The sequence below is a fragment of the Schistocerca piceifrons genome, chromosome 1 (genome assembly GCF_021461385.2).
Source record: "Schistocerca piceifrons isolate TAMUIC-IGC-003096 chromosome 1, iqSchPice1.1, whole genome shotgun sequence".
Taxonomy (NCBI): domain Eukaryota; kingdom Metazoa; phylum Arthropoda; class Insecta; order Orthoptera; family Acrididae; genus Schistocerca; species Schistocerca piceifrons.
Window position 1 is genome coordinate 1,178,731,841 of NC_060138.1, and position 24,433 is coordinate 1,178,756,273.

A 24,433-nucleotide genomic window follows, 5' to 3' on the forward strand; every position below is an offset into this window, starting at 1 on the left:
AAATCAGCGATAAAAAGCATGAATACTAGCGGGCCAGTCATTATCAATGATCGAATCCTGTAAAGTTCTCATTGTACTTTATCCCCGAACACATTACGTGTCGTTCCTCTTTCTATTGCTCGAACGGCCTTGGATACGTTTCTTCATTCTGTTTCTTGAATAAGGCCTAAACAAAGCATTTTATGAACTACTTATTCCGCAAAAACGTAACTTCTGACTGACGCAATCAAATGCATTACATAAGTCACAGAAGATCCCAATCCCTGATGTATTACCATTTACATATTTTATTATGTGCTGAGGAAATGTCGAAACAGCCTAGTCAGTAGAATGACCCTTTTGCAGGATGTGATACTAACTGCGAATTTAGACTTTCTCGTTGAACCTTGATGATGAAGTCTTCTCGGTTTACCAGCCGAGCCAATGCGTCGTTCTGCGGTAACGTTTCAACAAGTCTCTAACGTGTCAGCTCCGCCTTAAGATGACAAGTAGGAAACTTGTTGAAACGTTGCCTTGACTCGGCTGATAAACCAGGAAGACTTCACCATTAGTGACTCTGTTATGGGCCTAAAAAGCAAATGATAATGGTACGTCGTAATGTTGGGAACGAACTAAGGAGATGTTGGATACCTCGTGATAGGAGAAGAATGGAAGGGAGAACAAATGCAAGAGGAATCTGTTGTACAAAGTATTTTATTGTACCAACCTCAACAATCATAAAGGATAACAAAAATTTGTAAGGGTTACATTATTTAAACTAACCATTTTAAAAGGAACTGACTTAGAGAGGCATGTTGACTTGCAACAATACATTCATAGTTAAACACACGCGGGAATTTGTTTGGCATAAACTAGACTTAGTACATTTTGTGCGTCATACGCCCGGTACTTCGTACAGGGACCATCTATTGGGAGCATTTTCAGGCTGTTCTAATTGCCGTGGGGATAAAAACTGTCTTTCACCGAACGTTGTTTTAACTTTCCAATATGCTTCCGACAACTATTTCTTATTCAATTTCTTCACCTTTCTCATGCAGCCATTGCACCTTAGCTTGCCTGTATTTCTTATTTACTTCATTCCTCAGCGACTTGTTTTCCTGTATTATTAAATTTCCCTGAGCATTTTTATACTTCCTTCTTTCATGGATCAGCTGAAATATTTCCTCTCTTAACCATGGTTTCTCCGCTGTTATCTTGTGTGTACCTGTGTTTTTCTTTCCAACCTTTATTGCTGCTTTTTTCAGAGATGTTATTCATCTTCAAATGTACTGACTACTGGAATATCTATACCGTTACAGAACTTCAGGCGTATCTCGTGATTCCTTAGTACTTTCGTATTCCACTTCTTTCCGTTTTGATTCTTCCTACATTATCTCTTGATTCAAGGATACCTCCTCCTCTTGTGATCCTTGAACAGAGTATTCGTTATTAATAGCTGAAATTTATTACAGAACTCAATTAGTCATTCTCCTCTCACATTCCTAGTAGCAAGCCCATATTCTTCCGTAACCCGTTCTTCAATTACTTCCCTTACGATCTCACTGCAGTCCCCTGTGGCTACCTTGTCCAAGAAATGACCGAAAATAGGAACAATAGATTACAGTCGTTCAAAAGTAAAATTGCATGCTTCACATTACGATTTTTTACTTCCCTTGTGGAACAAGAGGCCTTTTGCATTAGTTACAAGGTATCTTCAGTAAGGGTCATGTCAGTATTTAATTCAATATTTTTAAGACAAAAAGATTTCTGTCCGGTGGAAAACTGGTTGGAAGTTGCCGTTTTCCTTTTGGTCACTTATAGCACTGTAACTGCGATTTTCTGTGTGTATCTTTTTGGTGCTTCCTAGCTTTCCCTTGTCAGCTCCTCAACTGACGACATAATAAATGTGAACCCGTAATAATGTTAATAATGTTCTACCATATAGAGAAGTCGGGAGAATCCTGCAGTAGATGATAAATGGCTGGTGATGACAATGATAATCTTATTTACAGTTGCGTTATTGCGTACTGCGTACCATTTCCCGAGATGTCACAAGACTTTGTGACACGAAAAAGGACGTTTTGCTAATGTTTGCAGATTAATACCCTTCGTAAACACCTATAATAACACAAAGATACAACCTCTGAAATTTGAATCGACTTCTAGTTGCCCAAGGAGTCAGTGAAGAGTGCGCAGTGTTACTACATTTTTTATGTTCATGCTGATGCGGTTATAAAAACTGTCTTAATCCAGTAATCGGCACTTTTATTATTAACAACGGAAATTTGGTTTGCTGGTTATCGTATTGCAATAGACAATGACGTATATGAATTAAAGAGATCTGTACAAAAATTGAACGAGTTTGTTTCTATATGACAGTTTCAATATGTAAGGCTAATGTGACTGACATTTCCGTATAAAGAAGCAATAACAGCAAACATTATTATTATTATTGTTATTATTATTACATTAAGACGAACAATTTCACGGATAATTCAACTAAACAAAAATTGAACGGGTTTGTTTCTATATGACAGTTTCAATATGTAAGGCTAATGTGACTGACATTTCCGTATAAAGAAGCAATAACAGCAAACATTATTATTATTATTGTTATTATTATTACATTAAGACGAACAATTTCACGGATAATTCAACTAAACAGAGATACGTATTGCACAAAGGAAAGCAGCACAACATAAAAACTTATGGCTATATACGATAACTGAATTCAAGTCTCTGTATGAGTACAATAATCACAGTCCTATTAAATATTGATCACTTATGCAGCTCGACCCTATTGAGGAAAGCCGAATTTCACTTCCATACTGCATAAGTTTGCGTGCTTTTCCATAAGCTTAATAATCGCAACTGGTATACAAATCAAAGACTTTCGTCATCAATAATACGCTGACGCGACACCAAAAAATAATTAACGTAGGGTAATTTTGGGAATACTTTTGTCTAGGTAACATATTTAAGTGATTAACGTTGCAAAACCGCAGATTAATGCAAGCACGAGACAAGCCATTGCAAGTATGAAATGCTGGTACGTTAATAAGCGGTGAAAACGTCAGAATACTGAATGAGCGCACGCAAACGTGCATACAGGTGTTGTGGGATGGCGTTCCACGCATGTTGCATTCGGTCTATGAAAAGAGGGACGCGTAATGCTAGTTGTGGATGACGCTGGAGCTGTCGTCCGAATGTATCCCATACGTGCTCTTCTGCAGACAGATCTAGGCAGCGAGCAGGCCAAGGTAACAGGTCGACACTCTGTGGAACAAGCTGGGTTACAACAGCAGTGTGTGGGTGAACGTTATCCTGTTGGAAAATCCCCGCTGGCGTGCTGTTTATGAATGGCATCACAACAGGTCAAATCACCACACTGACGTACTATTTTGAAGTCAGTGTGCGTGAGAAAACCACGAGAGTACTAATGCTGTTATACGAAATGGCACTCGAGACAATAACTTCAGTTGTAGGTACAGTTTATCGAGGTTGGCTGCAGGCTCTCAGCTAGCCTCCTGCTACCCAGCACACGGCCAACACTGCAAGCGAGGCAAAACCGTTATTCAACAGAAAACGCAACAGACCTACACCCTGGCCGGCCGGTCTGACCGAGCGGTTCTAGGCGCTTCAGTCTGGAACCGCGCGACCGCTACTGTCACAGGTTCGAATCCTGTCCCGGGCATGGATGTGTGTGACATCCTTAGGTTAGTTAGGTTTAAGTAGTTCTAAGTTCAAGGGGACTGATGACCTCAGACGTTAAGTCCTATAGTGCTCCGAGCCATTCGAACCGACACCCTGCCCCTCCAATGAGCTCTCACTTGACAGCAAGTAAGCTGCAAACGTCGGTGATTTGGGGGCATTGAAAAGCACGCTACAGGTCGTCTGGCTCGGAGCTGTCCTTGAGGTATCCGAATTTTAACACTTCATGGTGTCACTGTGGTGTCAGCTGCTCCTCAAATTGCAGTGCGATGCACCAGAATATACGCCGAACACAGTGGTCTTTCATGTCCGTAGTGCCATGTGGCCGACCAGATTCCGGTCTCCTGCGATCGTACTGTCCCCTGACCACCACTTCTCTCCTTGTCCAAACTCACTGAATTATTGATAATTGCGTCTTTGTCGCCTTGTATTCTCTACTAACATCAGCTCACCGTGTCCAGTTTCAAACGTAAGTAACGCTCATGGCAGTTGCAGCACGTATTTAAAGTAAACGTAATTTGCACCGTTATAGGGGCGCTCCTAGCGCCTCTCTTATGCAACTGGCGCGAAATTTGAATATACTTCACCGGTCAGATGTAGAGACACGCCTACCAACTTTACCTTATGTCGTACAAATTCTTCTTCGTGTTGTTATTTTTTTCTGTCGTTTCATATTCACCTTCACTATTTAGAATAGTCTGTCAGACTGGATACCTTTTCGCTTTTACGATGTAGAGCTCAGGTGCTTTTGAAGCGAAGAATCAAGTCATGTTCGGAGCGCATGTTCATCCGGAAAGGAAGTTCCTTGTTCGGTAGAGAGCGGAAAAGGTGAAAATCTGAGTGCCAAGGCCAGGTGAATATGATGGGTGCGGAACGACTTTCCAACACAAGTCCTCTATAGTGTCCTACGTCAGTCTGTCAGAATATGGATTGACGTTATTGTGCAGTAGCATCACTTCACGCAGTCTTCCTGGTCGTTGTTCTAGAACTGCTTCTTCAAGATGTCTCTGTTGTAATGACAAAACGTTCACGCTTAAAACGAGAAAACTATTTTCTTACCGTGCTCTGTCCAATAGCATGCGTGGCGCAAAAATTTCGAAGAAACAAAGGAATTATTAACATTGGCTGCGAACGGACATTGATTTAAATCCCTGGGGAACGTCGAAAACTTATAGTAAGCCGGGATTCGAACTAAGGTCTCCTATTCGCTAGGCCGGTTCTCTGACCACGTAGCCAACCGGACACTGTTGTCCTAGCAATTATACAGACTACCCTGGCACGCCCACCGTCTGACCCAATGTCTGAATGAACAGACAGCGCATAAATAGAGCAGAAGTTTCTGGCTGCCACCGCTGCCGTCACCCCTCTATTGTACTGAAAGAAAAGCGTGTTTCGGGAATGTGCTGATATCTCTACTTGGTAGTCCATTGTCTAGCGTGCATAGCTTCACCGAATAACAAAATGACAAAACTCAAATAGCAACAGTGAAGTAGAAATAAAAGATGACAATCGATAAATAAATGTAATAGCGACCGGAATACCAACACGCTAAACGAAAACACTACGAACTTATGCAGCATCCTAATAGTTTCGGGGTTTATGGATACATTACATCATACGCCAGGATACTACACCGATTGCTGCACAGTAATTTGCTCTGACATAGCCAGCCAGCTGCCAACTGACAGATGTAGGCCTCAAAACAACAATACTCAGAGCTCGGCACAGTTCTGCAGTAACTAAATTCCCCACCATCCCCCGTCTCAGGCTGTGATCAACCGTTTTCTTCTGGACACCGAGAAGTAACGCCATCTGTTCCCCTAGTAGACTGTGTACACGTGCAGTTAGGGCACACCCCGCATAGGGAGTTGCTACTCTTTAAACATGTTGCCCGGTTCCACGGCTCACAAAGTTCCTCTTGCTAGCCGCCAATGAACTCATCTCTCTGGTAAACCTGTGGCGCCTTCCGCGGGTAACCGTGACCACGCGTATCACAACCACCTAAACAGAAGCCCACGCGGCGCGCTCGATGTGACGTCAGCCAGACTGGGTCGGGCTTGATGAGGCGCTGAACAGGATCGAGTGACATGGCCTGCAGTGTTTCTCAAACGATTTTACAGAATCTATTCAGAAAAAAGAACTCGATTTCTGCGTTACTTGCAGTTTCATATACACTGCTGGCCACCGTAAATGCAACACCAAGGAAGACAAGAGGTAGCACAACAAAATTTATTTTTTGGATAACATGTTGACCAAGTATCAAATGATTACGTTTACAGACGTCTGTGACATGTGGTTCCTGCCAGAATCAGTAGCCAGAGTAGCCGCCATTGTTGGAGATCACCGCTGCCACACGTCTCGGCATTGAGTCAAAGAGACGTTGTTATGTGTTCCTGGGGTACAGCAGCCCAAGCAGCTTCCACACGTTGCCAAAGATCATCTGGTGTGGCAGCTGGGGATGTAATCTGGGTCACTCGTTGAGCAACCACGGACCACATGTTTTCTATCGGCGAAAGATCCGGAGAGCGAGCCGGCCAGGGAAGCACTTCAATCTGGTTATTGACGAAGAACCTTTGGACAATGCGTGCCACGTGTGGTCGCGCATTATCCTGTTGAAATATGGCTGTGGTCGAGCCCTGAAGGTAAGGAAGGACAACTGGCTCCGGCACCTCGGATATGTAGCGCCGGCTATTTAAAGTACCGGCAATGCGTACTAGAGGCGTGCGAGAGTAATATCCAATACCGCCCCATACCATAATACCCGGTGCAAGACCAGTGTGGCGGTGCATAATGCAGCTGTCCAGCATCCTCTCTCCACGGTGTCTCCACACTCGAATCCGACCATCGTGGTGCTGCATACAGAAGCGTGCCTCGTCAGTAAAGACAACGTCATTCCATTCTGCCGTCCACATCCGTCTGTCATCACACCATTGGCGACGGAGACGTCTGTGGTTCTGCGTCAATGGTAGACGAAGCAATGGACGTCTTGCGGACAGACCACTCTGCTGTAAACGGCGTCGAATGGTACGCGCAGACACTGGATGATGCGTTACAGACGCAATGTGCTGTGCTATGGTTCGGGATGCCACTGAGCGATCCGTCACTGCCATGCGCACAGTTTGCCTATCAGCACGTGCAGTGGTGCACCGAGGTGAATGCGATCGACCACGTCGGTCCGTCGTACCCTCCTGCATCCAACGGTTACATATCCGCATTACAGATGTTTGGTTTCGTCGAACGCGACTAGCGATTTCTCTGTATGATAATCCACGATCTCGGTAAGCCACTATCCTTCCTCTGTCGAACTCGGAAACTTGATCAAACGATGTTCGCTGTTGTCTACGAGGCATAACTGATCGTCATGTGAAACAATCACAAGGTAAACACACGTGCCGAACGCACACTCGTCGAAATCGCCAAGCCTTAAATGGCGCTATGAGGTGGCGCCACAGGCGCGCGTGATGTGCGTCTGCGCTGAAATTCTAATCAGTTGCATATCTCATCGCTGGAAACCCATGGTGTAAATTTCACTTGATTCGGATGCTTCTTTCAGGGTGTTGCATTTACGGTGGCCAGCAGTGTACGTCAACTATATGGTTAAACGCTCATAATTTGGTTAATGGTCGTAGCTAATGCGATATTTCCTGTATAAAAAACAAATATGAAAACTTTGCAATGAAAAACAGGGGTCACTATTATTTTGTATTTAGTGCATATTACATCTTATGTTGTTACGAATGAAATTTATGTAAGTTACTGAAATTTTCTTTAAACTGGGAAGGAGGCCTTCATCTACCTCCAATGACGAGAAAACTCATTGTAATTAGCCTGTTTATTTCCGATCGTAACATCCCTCATATTTCGTAAAGCGTTCGGGATATCGAAACGATGCTACAGCCACTGATGACATGCTAAGAGGAGAGTGTTGTGCCGTTTGGTTGACGTACAGAACTTTATTCACAGTGATTTAGCAGAAGCTAAATCTTTAATTTTATTTGTTTCAAGACAGTACTGTAATTTTTAAAGAGAATTTGCTAGCATGAAAAACAGGAAATTTCTTCTCTTACGCATATGTAAAGTGTACTCTTCTCAGAGCGGATACACTGTGTGTTGATTTAAATGTCTGTGCATCCCTTACTGTGATAGGTGTGTTCCATTTGATCTTAAACTGTTATCGTACAGAGTGGTAGCAAAGTCAGTACCTATTTGTAACAGTGAACGTTTCAAAAGGTATACAACTTGTCATAGTTCTATTTCCACTGAAGAAATTGTTAGAGTATACCAATTGGTTATCAAGCTACATTTTAACGTGTGCAAACGCATATTCCTCACAATACTAAATCTTTTAGGAACATATTCCATGGTATTTCTAAGCGTTTCTACTGGGATATTTGCAGACACTTTTCGGATAATTTGTTCAAAACTCATAATATCCTTTGGTTTTAACTTGTACACTTGTTCCTTAGCCGAAACCCAAAGGACGAAGACGCATGGGCTGCGTATAGGGCATCTGTCAGTCCCCGGCGGCCAATTCATCTGCAAGGAAAATTGCCATCAAGTCATTCTCTCACCGGAATTTCGTAGTGGAGCGGAACTCCATTTTGCATAAATAGCTAATCACTTCCATTTCCCATTCTTCAGTTACAGGCCATACGTGCGTTCGAAGCATCTCCAAGTTTCGTGCACCATTTATGGTGTTACGTAGTATGTATGGATCAGTGACTCTGATTGACGTCACCACACACGTGAACGTTACCTACGCTCGTGATTGCATTTGGGTCCAGATTTGATCAATAACGACAATCGTGACAGTTACGAAGCCTCCAGCATGAAATATAGCTTCATACGAGCACAGGTCATTATCAAACAGATCGGGAAAAATCATCTGTTCAACCAAGCATACTCTCGCAAAATTTCATTCTTTTGTCGGAAATCTCATTGAAAAGTTGTTGCACGTAATGTGGCTTCCAAGGTCGAAAAAGTAGCTCACTTTTTCAAATGGTCATTATCATGTGAAGTGACAATCCTGTTTATCTAGCAGCTTGTCTTATTGACTTTGAAGGTTCTGTTCGAAGATGTGAACAACATTCACGTTGTGTTCTAGTTTCGATGTTGGGGGTCTTCCAGATAAATTTGAATCGTTCACACTACCAGCGGACATTAATTTATGATGACTGGTTTTTTAATGTCTAAGATTTACGTGTTGCGTTCCTATCTCACTCATAAAGCTACAATCTATGCACATGCACAACCGAACGCCAAGCTTCATACATGGCGGCAATCATAGCTCTGTTTTTCAGTGTGAGTACATCAGGCATATTTTTGGTTTTCACTCGATCAGCCTCTGAAACCATAAGATGTAATCCACATATTACCCAACATTATTACACACGAGTAAGAGACGAAGCTACTTTCTAGGTGAATGAAAATTAAAACTAGGTATTGACTTTACAACGACTCCTGTCAGGCACTTCACACTTGTGCTTGACGATGCTGCAGTGTAGATGTAGCTGTAGAGGATAAAAATTGTGGTGAAACAAAGATATTGCAATACTTCTAAGATGCAATTGAGGATGTAATTGCTACTCTGAAATGAAGATGTTTGCCCAAGAGAAAGTCGTCCTGCTTTAGGAGCCGTTACGTCAGGAAGCATATTTAAATATCGACGGCCTCACATCCTGGAAGTTTTAACTAAAGTGTATTTATTTATTGTTCAGCTAATTGAATCTATACAAGATCTAACCTCTATAAGTTATTAAATACATTTTTAAGAGGTGTTTCCATGCATCTTTGTCCACTGCTGTCTTCTGCCAGTTGAAAAACGCAACTTTCCTGAGTTCCTTATCCCAGCTATTAGGTGGTCTCGCTGGTGGTCTTCGTGTTTCTCTGGAACTCCAAACTGCAGACTACAGCTCTGGTCTAATGCATTTGTGACTAATGATGGTTTAACAATCGTGTGGAATTACAGATTATGTTTTTTTACAATGCTTGAATACGTGTGCTCGCACTGTGGATCGACGTCACGCGAGTATTTAACAGTATTGACAACGACATACAGATGTGTCAGCTTACATTACGTTGGCATGTCTTAAAACCATAATATCAGCACTTGATAATGGCCTAAGGCTGAAGTTGCAATAGTGTAATAAAAACTTATAACAGTCACTCTCGGAAAGATGATGTCCTTCAAAAAAACTTTTTGTGAGTGTGAATCCCAGCTACAAGTTTACAACTATATATGATTTGGTTGTGCATTCTTCGGCAAAAAGGAAAACAAAAGCTATATGTTAGACCTCCTTGCATCACGCCGTTTTCGAAAAGAGTTATGGAACACCTCTGGAGGAACGTTGGCGAATTATCTATGACCGGCAGATATACGTCACCTTAAGTTAAAATCTCAAAACGAGGCTGATTAATTAGTTGTGTAAGTAATACTGCCATTTACACTTAACACTAACAATCACTGTAGTAACTGATTTAATTTCATATATTTCATGTGGTAATAATAAAATTAGGAATGCTTAGAGATTCGAAAAAGATTTAAATGTATATAGAACCAACTATATTTCAGTCACTTCTTATTTTTTTCCTGAGGCTAGCAGTTTCAGCATTCACTGATGTCATCCTGAGGCCTTTGTACATTAGAACATCAAAAAGTATACAATATAATGTCTAGGTGTATAATAGAAGATAACAACACAGATACAAAGTAGGACCAGTAAAGGACGCTACACTCCTCAAAATACTGTATAAACCCTAACATTAAGAAGGTAATTTTTGTTTTCATGTAAACTCAACGTGACGAGATTTTTTATACCAATGAGAACACAAAGCACTGCTTAGAAATTATTTTTGTGTAGGCTACTGGACAGTAAAAATTAAATTGTAATAGGAATAAAATCAAAAAAATCTTGTAATTCACTTTGCATAACTTTTTACCAGTAACGTTTGTAACAGTGTTATCTTACAAAAAACAATTATTTAATTTCCGACCACAAAATAAAGCAAACAGAATTTACTGTCTCATTTTGAAACACAGTTTTCACACAACATTGTCTTCTTGCTGTGTCTTCCACAGGCGTGTTTGTGGCAGTGAGAGCAGGTTACAGTTGATTTTCCCAACTTGTTGTACTTAATCTTTTTAGATGCAGATTGTTGGCAGCATAGGTGACACCTTGCACTTGTTCCTGGCGCTGCTGTTAATTTGAAGGTTCCCTAGTACAGCTAAGCTTCCATTGCTATTATTACTGATATTATTATTGCCATTGTTATTATTACTGGCATCTGAATCCCATAAAAATTGCGAGTCCTTTTATCTACATGAGGCCTTATTACTTCAAGACATAAGTTAGTGAGAAAACTCTTCTGCGATTTAGCCAATACTTTTTCCAACGTAGAAAGTTGAGAAGGAAGACTGAATGTGCATTTATTGCTGTTATATCATTGAGTTTATTGAAGAGAGACATGTACCAACTTCTTGATCCTTTCTCCGTGATATAATATCTTCCCATCTAATCTATGGTGTCCATTCCTCCAATTGTAGAATTTAAAAAAAAAATATGTTAGTCAAAAAAATGGCTCTGAGCACTGTGGGACTTAACTTCTTTGGTCATCAGTCCCCTAGAACTTAGAACTACTTAAACCTACCTAACCTAAGGACATCACACACATCCGAGGCAGGATTCGAACCTGCGACCGTAGCGGTCGCGCGGTTCCAGACTGTAGCGCCTAGAACCGCTCGGCCACAACGGCTGGCTATATGTTAGTCTTTTTTTGTCTTCACTAATCACCATTTCTGAATGATAAATCGAAAGCATCAACAATAGCCGCTTTGGTTTCTCATGGGCTAGAGTTGACGCCATAGTAACTGCCGGACTGTGTATCTGAGGGCCAGTATTCGAACGTACACTGCGGCCATTGTAGTCTTCAACTCTTCAGGAGTGTGTCATCAGTTCGGCCGCAGAATGCCCAAAATTATGAGGTCAAAATCGTTCCACAGAGTCTCTACACGCTCTATTGAAGTGTGGTACTAATCTATGGTATCATTACGGCCTGATTTCTCAGTGCGCTCTATTAGTCTGTTTACAATATCCATTGGTCCACTTAGATGCGTTTCGAGACATTCCTATAGACGTCCATGCTGATCACATATCTAGCCTTAGAATGAGACAGCACTCCAATTCGAATGTCGTATTTTCCAGGTTTTTCTTTTGGAAAAACCTTGATTGGGCAGCGACTATGGAAAAAACGAAATCGCATCCAGAGTGGTGTTAGTCCAGGAATTAAATACAATGGAAATGAAGAAATGAAGCATTCGAAAACTCCCCTCTCTGGAGAAAACTTGTCAGTTTGGCCACGAATTTCTCTTGTATTATTCTCATCAAACCTAAGTATTTTATTCAGCTAGAAAAATCGTCCCTAGCTCATTGATCCATAGTACACTTGTGGGCTCTGAAGCGTAGATCATATGTCTTGGACAGGTATATTATTGTCATGGTTTGAACCTATGTTTAGTAAGAGCTCTGTGTAACAAAATAACTTATCTTCATATTTCTGCTGAATACCTAGTCGAGAAGCCTCTTGATTTCACTGTAGGTTTACTTGATTCATAAAATGAGGTATGAAGAAAAGCTCTATAGCCTCTTTTGGATATTCAGTTTTTCCTTGTTTTCTTAGCCCCGTTCTTTCCCGCTCTCTATTCTGCTTGCCGATTTCTCGAGATGGCTCCGTAACATATTCGCATACACTTGTGGGAATGAATTTCTAACAGTTGTTATCAGTAGCACCTGGTATGTTGGGCTGAACCTCATCTTCATTCTCAGACGGTGAAGATATTCCAATTTGTTCCACTTCATCATCCACTTCAGTCATCTAAATCTTATACGTTCAAGATTTCTGCAACCATTCAATAGAACTGCCACATGAACGTTATCTATTCATGTTACTTGTTCAACAGCAGCAGAAACAACGAAAATAATAACGGTCGATTTCTTAAAAATATGAAATTATAATTAAATCAAGACCCTACTTTTCGAATATGTGTTGATGTACACCAATGGGGACAGTTAAAAATGTGTGCCCCGAACGGAAATTGAACCCGAGATTTTCTGCTTATATGGCAGACGCTTTAGTGATCTGAGCCACCGAGGGCACAGAGGATAGTGCGACTGCAGGGACTTATCCCTTGCACGCTTCCCGTGAGACCCACATTCCCGACTTAATGTCCACACACTACGTTCGTAGTGCCCTTGCACATTACACTCATTGCTCGCGGCAGACAATCTTACCGAGTCCCGTAAGATTTCGGGCAATACGTGTGCACCCGCATAGAACAAGAAGGTCAATGGCCGGTTAGCCTTAACTATATGAAGATGGTATCTGTTCTTTCGGACATGTTTGAAGACAACAATGCAAAAGCTCGTTTCGTTTAAATATTTAAAACCAAAGCCTCAACCACCGAAATCTTTACTTGGTGTTACCGTCGGAAAAGGGGGAGGGGGCGGTGGAGGTGACTTGGTAACTTCTAAGACAGATGGAGAACAAAATCGAATAAAGTAATTTTAATTAACAAACCCTATAATCACTCCAATGTAAATGCAGTAATGAACAATCACCTTCGATTTCAAGTTCCTATATCAAAGGATATGGATACAACATGTGAGTAAGTGGGCCTACGAAGCCGCTCCCTCCCCCTCGTTGGTATTACTAGGGTAAAAAGTTAGATGTGCACTCAGTCACACTGTAACAGAACATGTTCGCGTAATGGCTGTCATCAGTAAACTAGCACATTACTCATAAAAGACATTTAGTAAAAACTGCAAAAAAATTATGAGATCTGAGGTAACCAATCAAATGCACGAAATGATCGTAAATGAGAATACATGCTGGTGGAGGGATGTAATTTTTATCGCAGGATGTGAGACACATTCAAACCATGCGAAAGGAAACAATCCTAATTTTAGAATGATAACCACCCACCTTCACACAAATTTTATGTCATTCAAATTTATGTGTTCCTCCACTCTGGTCCAGTGTACACTGTTCCTTGTATAACAACACAAGGACTAAAGTGTTTGATAGTATGACTGTCGTCACAGTGAATTGCGCATGGGTGCTAGGTTATTAGCACCACGATATGTCTTGTAAGTTGTAACCTTCCGTGACGGAGGGTGGTTTCTTTTTAGAATTAAGGTTGTTTTTACCAGTAAGACTTGAACATGTCTTATATTCTTTGTAATAAATACATAAATGAAGTCCACTATAGTATGTATTCTGATTTATTATCATTTCATGCATATACCAACGACCGGCCGGTGTGGCCGTGCGGTTAAAGGCGCTTCAGTCTGGAACCGCGTGACCGCTACGGTCGCAGGTTCGAATCCTGCTCGGGCATGGATGTGTGTGATGTCCTTAGGTTAGTTAGGTTTAATTAGTTCTAAGTTCTAGGCGACTGATGACCTCAGAAGTGAAGTCACATAGTGCTCAGAGTCATTTATACCAACGGTTGCGAAGTAGAATAGAGGCCACAGGGCCGTCAAACCACTGAAAAGCATAAAGGCAGCGGTTTGCATGGCGCAAGCTACAGGCAGAAGGGGCCCACTGGCGCAACCAAGTACATGACTCAGAGCAGCTCGTTAGCAAAACAAGGTTGCACAGCCACGTATAAATAGGTGCCGTTTCCTAACGAGAGTCATTCAAGTTCAAAAGTGGTTCAAATGGCTCTGAGCACTATGGGACTTAACATCTATGGTCATCAGTCCCCTAGAACTTCGAACTACTTAAATCTAACTAACCTAAGGACAGCACACAACACCCAGCCATCACGAGGCAGAGAAAATCCCTGACCCCGCCGGGAATCGAACCCGGGATCATTCAAGTGCGGCAGCTCTCCTGGACGGTGGAGCATATCACACCATCGGCTACACACAACAGCAGATGGGGCGCCAGCCACTCCGTGGCTCGCTACCGTGAGCTAGTCGTCCTGACTTCCAACACATGCTGGAGGCAACGCAAGGCGAAGGCCGCAGATTCGGACGCCGCGATCTCAGCCACACCGGTGAGAACAAGCAGCAGCTGCCTGCGCATGGCTCACACCGAGCAGTGCTGAGTCGGCAGGGGCGCAGACTGCAGAGCCAGCTCCTGGCATCCTGACGACGACGCACTCCTCTGGCGTACAAGGTTGACACTCTGTGCGTCGCACTGGGTCTCTGGGGCGGTGGCCTCACCATTGCGGCACCCTGTGACGCGGACCGAGGTGAATGGGGTGCGGTAGTGGAAACAAATAAACCACTTGGGAAGTTCTCGATGAGTTTTAATACGGGACATTCTACCTTCTGGGACCCATTTACTACATTAGGTGTCTTCCCGCTACATTTGGTCATCCCGATGCATTCAGAGGCAGAAGTCGCCATTACAAAACTAACTAATTGGTTTCAAATTGCAAATCAAAATTAACACGGTCCTTTGAGAAAGCTGACAAATTTTAAGAGATACAAGGGCCAGCAAATTGCCCGGCTGATTAAGATACAGAAAGGGCACGACACCAAAAGGAATATAAGCCAAAAGACAAAAATACGCCAACTCCAGAAACATTTACGCTCACGCAAACCAGGGAAGAAAAACAGCAGTCGGTAGAGCAGCATCACACAGGGTAACGCCAACGGCGAATCTCAAATGCTGTCCAGTAATATTGTACCGCCCTTGCGCTCACCCTTATCATGTTGGGCCAACTGCAGGCATGAACTACAGAAACAGTAGCTGGCCCATCATACCACAGCAGGGCGCTCGTAAAATACGCGTCATGCGTCAAGAAGATGCCTAGAAACACCAACAGGTCAGTTAGTAAGATAACACACTTTCAGCAAATATCTGCCTGAATAAGCAATTCAGAATAAGTTACAACAACACCCGAAGCAGCCATTTACAGATTAAACTAGAATTTCAAGACTAGTACAATTGAAACACTTTCAAGATCCAAGAACAAGCATAATATCACAACCAAGTCATAAACATAGTTTAAGTCATTTTCAAACAACAATCCCAGTACTATTAATAATGTGACGGTCAGGTAGCAGTACAAGACCGCTAGCAGATCCAATCAGACTCCAAGGACCAGCTAAGGAATCTCACCGTACAACCCCGAATGGTGCCAACACTGAAAATTTCACAGCTCTCTGACGGCGCACCTGGTGTGCTAATAGATCTGACCAGAACCTAATCAAAAGAGCGCGATAATCGTAAACGTTCATGACAGTACAAGCAGAAACTATGAACACGGTCACACCCCCACGACTTGCACAGAGGGTGGCGCTAATAATGTTAGGCATCACATGGTAAGGAGAAACACATTAAAACAAAACAACAATCGCCACACTCAAGGATTACAGCCAAGTTACTTTGGAGTGAACCACAACAGGGCGCTCATCGGGCGCAGCGGTGGAGAGGCTCAAACAGTTTCTATATGCTATACACAAGAAGAGGTGGTATACTTGGAAAAGGCCAGGGGATGACGAACGATTTCCGTTACATTACATCATGGTCACACAGAGAATACGAAATCAAAAACTCGATTATAAAGTGTACCTAGGAGCAGATATAGACTCAGATCACAATGTTGTTGTGATCAAGAGTAATCTGAAGTTTCAGAAGCTAGTCAGGAAGAATCAATACGCAAAGAACTGGGATATGGAAGTGCTAAAGAATGAAGAGATTCGCTTGAAGTTCTCTAAGGATGTAGATACTGCAACGAGGAATAGCACAGTGGGCAATACAGCTGAAGCACAATGAACACCTCTAAAAAGACCAATCACGGAAGTTGGTAAGAAAAGCGTTTGGAGGAAGAAACCATGGGTAAAACAAAAATACTTTATTTGATCGGTGAAACAAGGAAGTACAATATTTTCAGGGAAATCCAAGAATACAAAAATACAATAAGCTGAGGGGTGATATGAATAGGAAGTGAAGGAATGCGAAGACAAAATGTGTGAAATAAATCAAATCGAAGAATAAATGATTGTCAGAAGGACTGAGTCAGTATTTACATGAGCTGACAAGTGCGCGAATTATCGCCTGATCAGGTTAACAGCTCATAAATCCACGTTGTTGACAAGAATAGTATACGGAAGAATGGAAAAGAAAATTTAGGATAAGTTAGATGCCGATCAGTTCGGCTTTAGGAAATGTATGGGCACCAGAAAGGCGATTCTGACGTTGAAGTTGATAATGGAAACATGACTAAAGAAAAATCAAGACACCTTAATAGGTTTTGTCGAGCTGGAAAAGTGCTCGACAGTGTCAAATGGCGCAAGATGATCGAAACTATGAGCAAAACAGGGGTAAGCTATAGTGACGGACAGGATATACACAAAATGTTCAAGAGCAAAGAGGGAATAGTATGAGTGGAAAACCAGAAATGAAGTGCTCGGATTAGGCTGTAGTCTTTCGCCCCTACAATTCCACCTATGCATCGAAGAAACAACGATGGAAATAAGAGAACGGTTCAGGAGTCGAGCTAAAATTCAGTGTGAAAGGATTTCAATGATATGATTCCCCGATCACACTGCTGTCCTCAGTGAAAGTGAAGAAGAGTTACATGAGCTGCTGAATGGAAAGAAACGTCAAATGAGAGCAGAAGACGGATTGAGAGTAAATCGAAGAAAGACGAAACTAATGAAACGTAGCAAAAATGAGAACAGCGAAGAACATGGCATCAGTACTCATGGTCACAAAGTAGATGAAGTTAACGGATTCTACTACCTAGGCAGCAAAATTACTAAAGACAGACAGAGCAAGGAGGATATCAAAATCATACTAGCATTCCTGACGAAGAGAAGGCTACAATCTCAAACATAGGCCTTAATTTGAGGAAGAAATTTCTGATAACCTATGTTTGGAGGACATAATTATATGGTAGTGAAACATGGACTTGGGGAAACTGGACAGAAGAGAATCGAAGCGTCTGTGGTGTTACAGATGAATGCGAAAGTTAGGTGGACTGATAAGGTAAGGAATGAGGAAACTGTGCAGAATAGGAGAGGAAAGTGATATGTGGAGAACACTGACTAGACGAAGGGACAGATTGATTAGACATCTGTTAAGATATTAGGGAATAGTTTCCATGGTATGGGAGGCAGCTATAGAGGGTAAAACTGTACAGCAAGACAAAAATTGTAACACATTCGGCAAATAATTGAGGACGTAGGTTGCAAGTGCTACTCTGAGATGAAGAAACTGGCAGAGGAAAGAAATTCGTTGTTGGCCGCATCAAACCAGTCAAAAAACTAAGGATACAGACCACACCAAGGCATAGCCTAACTTCCCGGAAAGCACAAATTCACAACTCAGGGAAGAATCACATAGTGCAGTGCAGTAATAACAGGGCCCATTAACGCCGAAAAACTAGATCACACGACACGGCCCGGCAGTAACAATGATGTGCTTCTCAGAGTGCGAGAATCAGCTAATCATAGAGTCATTCCTGCTGCAACGGTTTCCTCAGAGCGAACGGGAGATACGATCATCTTATTCGACATTACCTAGTAAAGTAATGATGTTGAGTGACAAGGAAAGAATTTAGACATGGAAAGAAGTTCATAGTTAAAAAAGAAACACGATGTGTTATAAAAAATGTCGTCCTATTTCGCTAGACTGTATTTCCTATACTTCGGTAGATTTAAACTTAAATGTAGGATAACAAAATATTTTCATTTTTAAAAGAACCATCCGATTTTATATGGGTGTAGCATCAGGAAAGGAGGTACTGGAGTGAGTAAAGCTGTGAGGATGGGTTGTGAATCGTGCTTGGGTAGCTCAAATTGTAGAGCACTTGCCTGCGACGAGCAAGTGTCACGGGTTGGATTGCCTGTCCGGTATTCACTTTTAATATGTCGGGTAGTTTCGTATCAGTGTACACTCCGCTGCAGAGTGAAAAATTCATTCTGGATACCGTACTACTGCGTGGCCTGAAGTTAATTCATTCACTGCTGTCCGTGTGCAGAGTCACAGTACGTTACAAGTTTTGGGAAGAGAGGCACATAGATGGAAGAGAGGCAAACCCCCTCCCCCCCCCCCCCCCACCCCAAAAAAAAAATATTGTCAGGTACCTTTAGGGCCAATGTGCAATTCGGGTTCCGTATGGTTCCTGTTCTTCAGATCCTTTCTGCCATTTATGTGCTCCATTTTGTTGAAAACGGAAACAGTGTTTTTACTACTGAAGTATCGATTATCAAGGGAATATAGATATGGGGAATAGAGCAGCCAGCGAGCGGCAACCCCATGAGCCGCCAGCTCACAGCTGGTACCGAGATAAACTACCTGCCTCGGTGCATTAGTCAAGTTTCACCCCATGTTGATATCTTCATGCGTTCAGATGATAGAGCCTTGTGAGATCTCTTTGAAACAAAATGGTACATTGACGTATGATGACTTAATTATGCCAGACATTATATGGGATTAGAAGAGTTAGGAGAGAAAAGCGTGGAGCTACTCGTATCAAGTATGGTACAGTATACTCCAGTTCAGTAAAGTGATGCTGACATGGGATGCTAATAGTGGTCGATAAGGTTCGCTATCTGAAGCGTGCTCTATGAGCACTGTAGACAAGGGGAGATTTTTATAGATAATGCTGGATATTGGGCGGGTGAATGTAATTATGATCACTTGAGAGTCATCTCAATAAATATAATAAGATTATTGTTATTCATTGGGAGCTTTGCTGCTGGCAGTATGCGCTTACATAAGCCAGCAACATAGGCAATTTGCAAAAAACCGAGCACTAGAATTCGACTGCCAGTGTGTGTGTTGCAAAATCTGACTACGAGAAAATAACTTGTAAATGTCTACCTCCTCCCTGTCTGTTTAAATATTCGTAATGGCAGGAATCTGTCTTAATTCAACATTGTGAATCACGAAACATTTAAACGCAATACTCCACTTTTTTTATTACTGAAATTTGGCTTACCTGTTGCACAAAGAAAACACCATAACATTACTCTTGTCTTGAAATCGCATCGCATTTGCTGAGCTACAAGTATCTACTGAGATGCGCCTGGTGAAATGCACTCTTTCTTTTTTTTGTTTTAAAAAATAGCTAGAGCATACTTGGTTCACAGCAAATCTGAATAACTAAAAACGATAACTCTTAACTTGGCATGGACTTTGGATGCCGACAATGACTTGGGATAAATTATGACATGAAATGTAATTACTTTTCTGATTAGAAAAGTTATATATTGAAAAAATTATCTTTCTTCGCTTCACAAACATTAATACACAAAAAACTTACAGTTACTGAGTGGACAGACGTAACTAGTCTTTAACATCAAATGAGATATTTTCAAAAATGCAAGTGGTAAACGTGACACTAAATGCTCAACAGTTATTCCTACCCCTTAATCAAATATGAAAACTATTTATGGCTGTTTATCTTTCCCTACACTCAAGTCCATGGATGGCTGAACCAAGAATGCGTAAATACAGGCTGAAATCAGTTACCTTAAATAAAATCCTCTTGTAATACACATAACAATAATCACAATAAAATATTCATCTGAAAATACCTTAAACTCTTTCTTCATCACAAATAATTAACCATTACATCAACATGTTCCACTTCCTCAGAACGTGACTGCAACTGTACCCCTCAAACTATGCCGTAGTATTACTCATTACACACCAATGACGACTACTATGCCTTCTCACCTCATAATAAACAGTATGCATTATCTCCTGTGCATCTTTTAAAGCAGAGATGGTCCATGAAAGCTTCCAGAAGACACATCATCTCTGGTGACACTGCGCGCTTATAACACGAAATCGAATTGAGTTGACGGACGTATTACTGTAAAACTTGACTGAAAAACAGGGTACTCTAATAAAACACGTAATGACGAGTGAAGCGTTCATTAGATAACGGAGATTTGCACTATCTGATCAAAGATACCAGGGAACCTCTATACACGTACAACAAAAAACGTTTTGCATCACCTCGGTTCAGATAGTTCCAGAACGTGTACGGAAAATTGGAATAGAGATCAACATAATCATCGTTTCCGCCCTATTTACTTCTCATGGTAACCACACATTGCATGTTGTACCCTCATACAGCGAGACCTTCAGAGATGGTGGGCCAGATTGCTGTACACACCGGTACCTGTAATACCCAGTTGAACGTCCTCTTGCATTGATGAATGCCTGTATTCGTCGTTGCACACTATCCACAAGTTCAAGGCACCGTTGCTCCAGATGGTCCCACTCCTCAACGGCGATTCGACGCAGATCCCTCAGAGTGGTTGGTGGGTCACGTCGTCCATAAACAGCCCTTTTCAATCTATCCCAGGCATGTTCGATAGGGTTCATGTCTGGAGAACATGCTGGCCACTCTAGTCGAGCGATGTCGTTACCCTGAAGGAAGTCATTCACAAGATGTACACGATAGGAGTGCGAAATGCCGTCCTTAATGACGAATGTCTCCCCAATATGCTACGGATATGGTTGCACTATCGGTCGGACGCCTTCCATGACCACCAGCGGCGTACGTCGGTCCCACATAATGCCACCACAAAACATTAGGGAACCTCCACCCTGCTGCAGTCGCTGGACAGAGTGTCTAAGGCGTTCAGCGAGATCGGGTTACCGCCAAACACGTCTCCGACGACTGTGTGGTTGAAGGTCTTTGCGACACTTTGCACTCTGCACTCTGCACGCTGTATGGTGTCGTGGTTGCAAAGATGGACCTCGCCATGTATGTCGGGAGTGAAATTGCGCAACATGCAGGCTATAGCGCACAGTTTGAGTCGTAACACTACGTCCTGTGCTCTGTGCTGCAAGAAAAGCATTATTCAACGTGGTGGCGTTGCTGTCAGGGTTCCTCCGACTCATGATCCGTAGGTAGCGATCGTCTACTGGAGTAGGAGTCCTCGGGCGACCTTAGCGAGGCATGTCATCAATAGTTCCTGTCTCTCTGTATCTCGTCCATGTTCGAACAACATCGCTTTGGTTCAGTCCGAGACACATTGACACTTCCCTTGTTGAGAGACCTTCCTGACACAAAGGAACAATGCGGACGCGATCGAACCGCGGTATTGACCGTCTAGGCATGGTTGAACTACAGACAACACGAGCCGTGTACCTCCTTCCTGGTGGAATGACTGAAACTGATCGGCTTTTGCATCTCCTCCGTCTAATAGGCGCTGCTCACGCATGGTTGTTTACATCTTTGGGAGGGTTTAGTGTCACATCTGAACAGTGAAAGTGACTGTGTCTGTGATACAATATCCACAGTCAACGTCCATCTTCAGGAGTTCTGGGAAACGGGGTGATGCAAAACTCTCTTCGATGTGTGTAATATGGAACTGGTAACTAGATACGAGGGCTGTCCAGAAAGTAATTTACGATCGGTCGCGAAACGGAAACCACAGTGAAAACCAGACACATTTTATTTGCAACAGTTAGGTACACCTTCCACCTACTTCTCTACATAGTCGCCGCTCCAACTTCGAGTTTTGTCGTATTGTTGTATCAACTTTCCAGTATCCTCGTCATAGAAAGCAACCGCCTGTGCTTTCGACCAGGTCTGCAGCTCGTTGTCTGTCGAAAAATTTGGTCTTCATTGCCAGCGGTTTTTGTGAGCAGAAATGAGACTCAGGGGGAGCCAATTACGGACTGTATTGTGGGTGATCAAACACTTCTCATCGAAAACGCTGCAGGAGCGTCTTCATTGCCCCTGCAGTGTGCGGCCGAGAATTGGCATGAAGAAGGAATGCTCGACAGTTGTGTTATGTGGGCTGCATGACACAGGCGAAATCTCTAACCGGGCCCTCATGCTTGGCGGGAGACGCTATTTCCTACGCATCTTTACGAGCTCACTGTTCACTCAAAACTGAAAAGAGCGTCGCGACACGATTGACGGGCATACTAGAGACACTGACCACCACATCTGTGCGAAGCTTTACCGGATTTTCCCAGTGGTTTCCATTTCGCGACCGATCGTAACTTACTTTCTGGACAGCCCTCGTATTACAAGAGGTGCACCCAACAGTCTAAAGAAGGCAGGCAGTATTGTGTTGTTGGTAAAGAAGAAGTAACAGTAGAATGGAACGGTCAAGGGATCTCATTGACGTCGAATGTATACTACTCACTGGATCTCACTTCACCAAAGAAAAGTACCTGTTAACAGTTCTACAGCTGCCAAAGTTGGCAGTTGGTCTGTAACTGTTACATGGAAACGCGAAGGGACAGCCACAGCTAAACGAAGGCTGACCTCAAGCACTGATACATAGCGACCGTCGAGCCATGCGAAGTGTGTTTGTAATAAATGCGGCTGGTCCCGGCGGAGGTTCGAGTCCTCCCTCGGGCATGGGTGTGTGTGTTGTCCTTAGGATAATTTAGGTTAAGTAGTGTGTAGGCGTAGGGTCTGATGACCTTAGCAGTTAAGTCCCATAAGATTTCACACACATTTGAATATTTTTTTTTTTTTTTTTTTTTAGTAAATGGCACGAAGTCAACGGAGAAAACCAGTCGTGAGTTCCAAAGTCCAGGTAACACAATGTGCGCAGGGCGTTGAAGAACCGAGGCACAGTGGCCAAGCAGCTCATCACAAAACACACGTTCCTGTAGGCAATCCTAATCAGTGCTTGAAGTGGCATGAAGAGAGACGGCACTGGACAGTGAATGACTGAAAACGAGGGACTTGGAGGGATGAAACACGCTACACTCGCGTGGCAATCCGATAGAAGGGCTTGGGTATTGTGAATACTTGGACAACTTTACATGCCATCATTTTTAGCGCAATCGGTAAGTACAGAGGGAGTGGGGCTACTATATGTGCAATGCGCTTAAGAAAAGCAAAATTCGAAAGGATATGAACACAGTATGAATCATTGTGTAGTGCGTTCGGATAAAATAATTGTTTTTATCAGCATGATAGTGGACGCTCTTATAAATCGGCACATTTAAAAGCAATGGTCTGTGGACAATAACATTTCTGAAATGGAGCGGCGCGCCCACAGTTCGGATCTGGCGCTAGTGGGAGACATTTGGGTTGTGTTTGAACGTTAACTTCGCTCCAGACTCTATCGTCCAATACTGCACTAGTTTCAGCTCTGTAGGGGGTATGGGTTGCCATTCAACCATGTTCAGACACTGCATTGAAAGTGTGCCCAGCAGAGTTCACACCACCATAACGGTGAGCGGTGGACATACCATATGTTTATGTCCATTAATAGGTGTCCGGATACTTTCGGTCGTATATGAAGCGTTAAAACTTGATGAGGGAGACGAAAGGTCAAGTAACGTAACCAGCATCAAAGAAGAGAAAATGCGAAAGCTACGGGGAGAAAAACATTTGTGCGGTACAGACCAACAGAAAAAGCTTGAGATACCACACTCTCCTCTCCACGCCTGTTATAATATTATCGTACCATCAGAATTAGGTTATTTAGTGATCAACGAGTTTTTGAGGTTAAAAGTCTTAGTCCTATATGAAATAACGAAATTTTATTTTATTTTGGTTTCACGATTTTTATGCATGTCCTAAGAGCAGATGAAACAGACAGAAATGATGCCCCAGTGTGAAGATACTGTTCATAATTTTGCTCACCACACAATTAATTCAGTAGTTACCAAGTTTCGCCAAGCGAGATTTCTACGTTGTATGAGCCGGACGTACTGCCCGAGCGCTTCTAGGCGCCTCAGTCCGTAACCGTGCTGCTGCTACAGTCGCAGGTTCGAATCCTGCCTCGGGCAT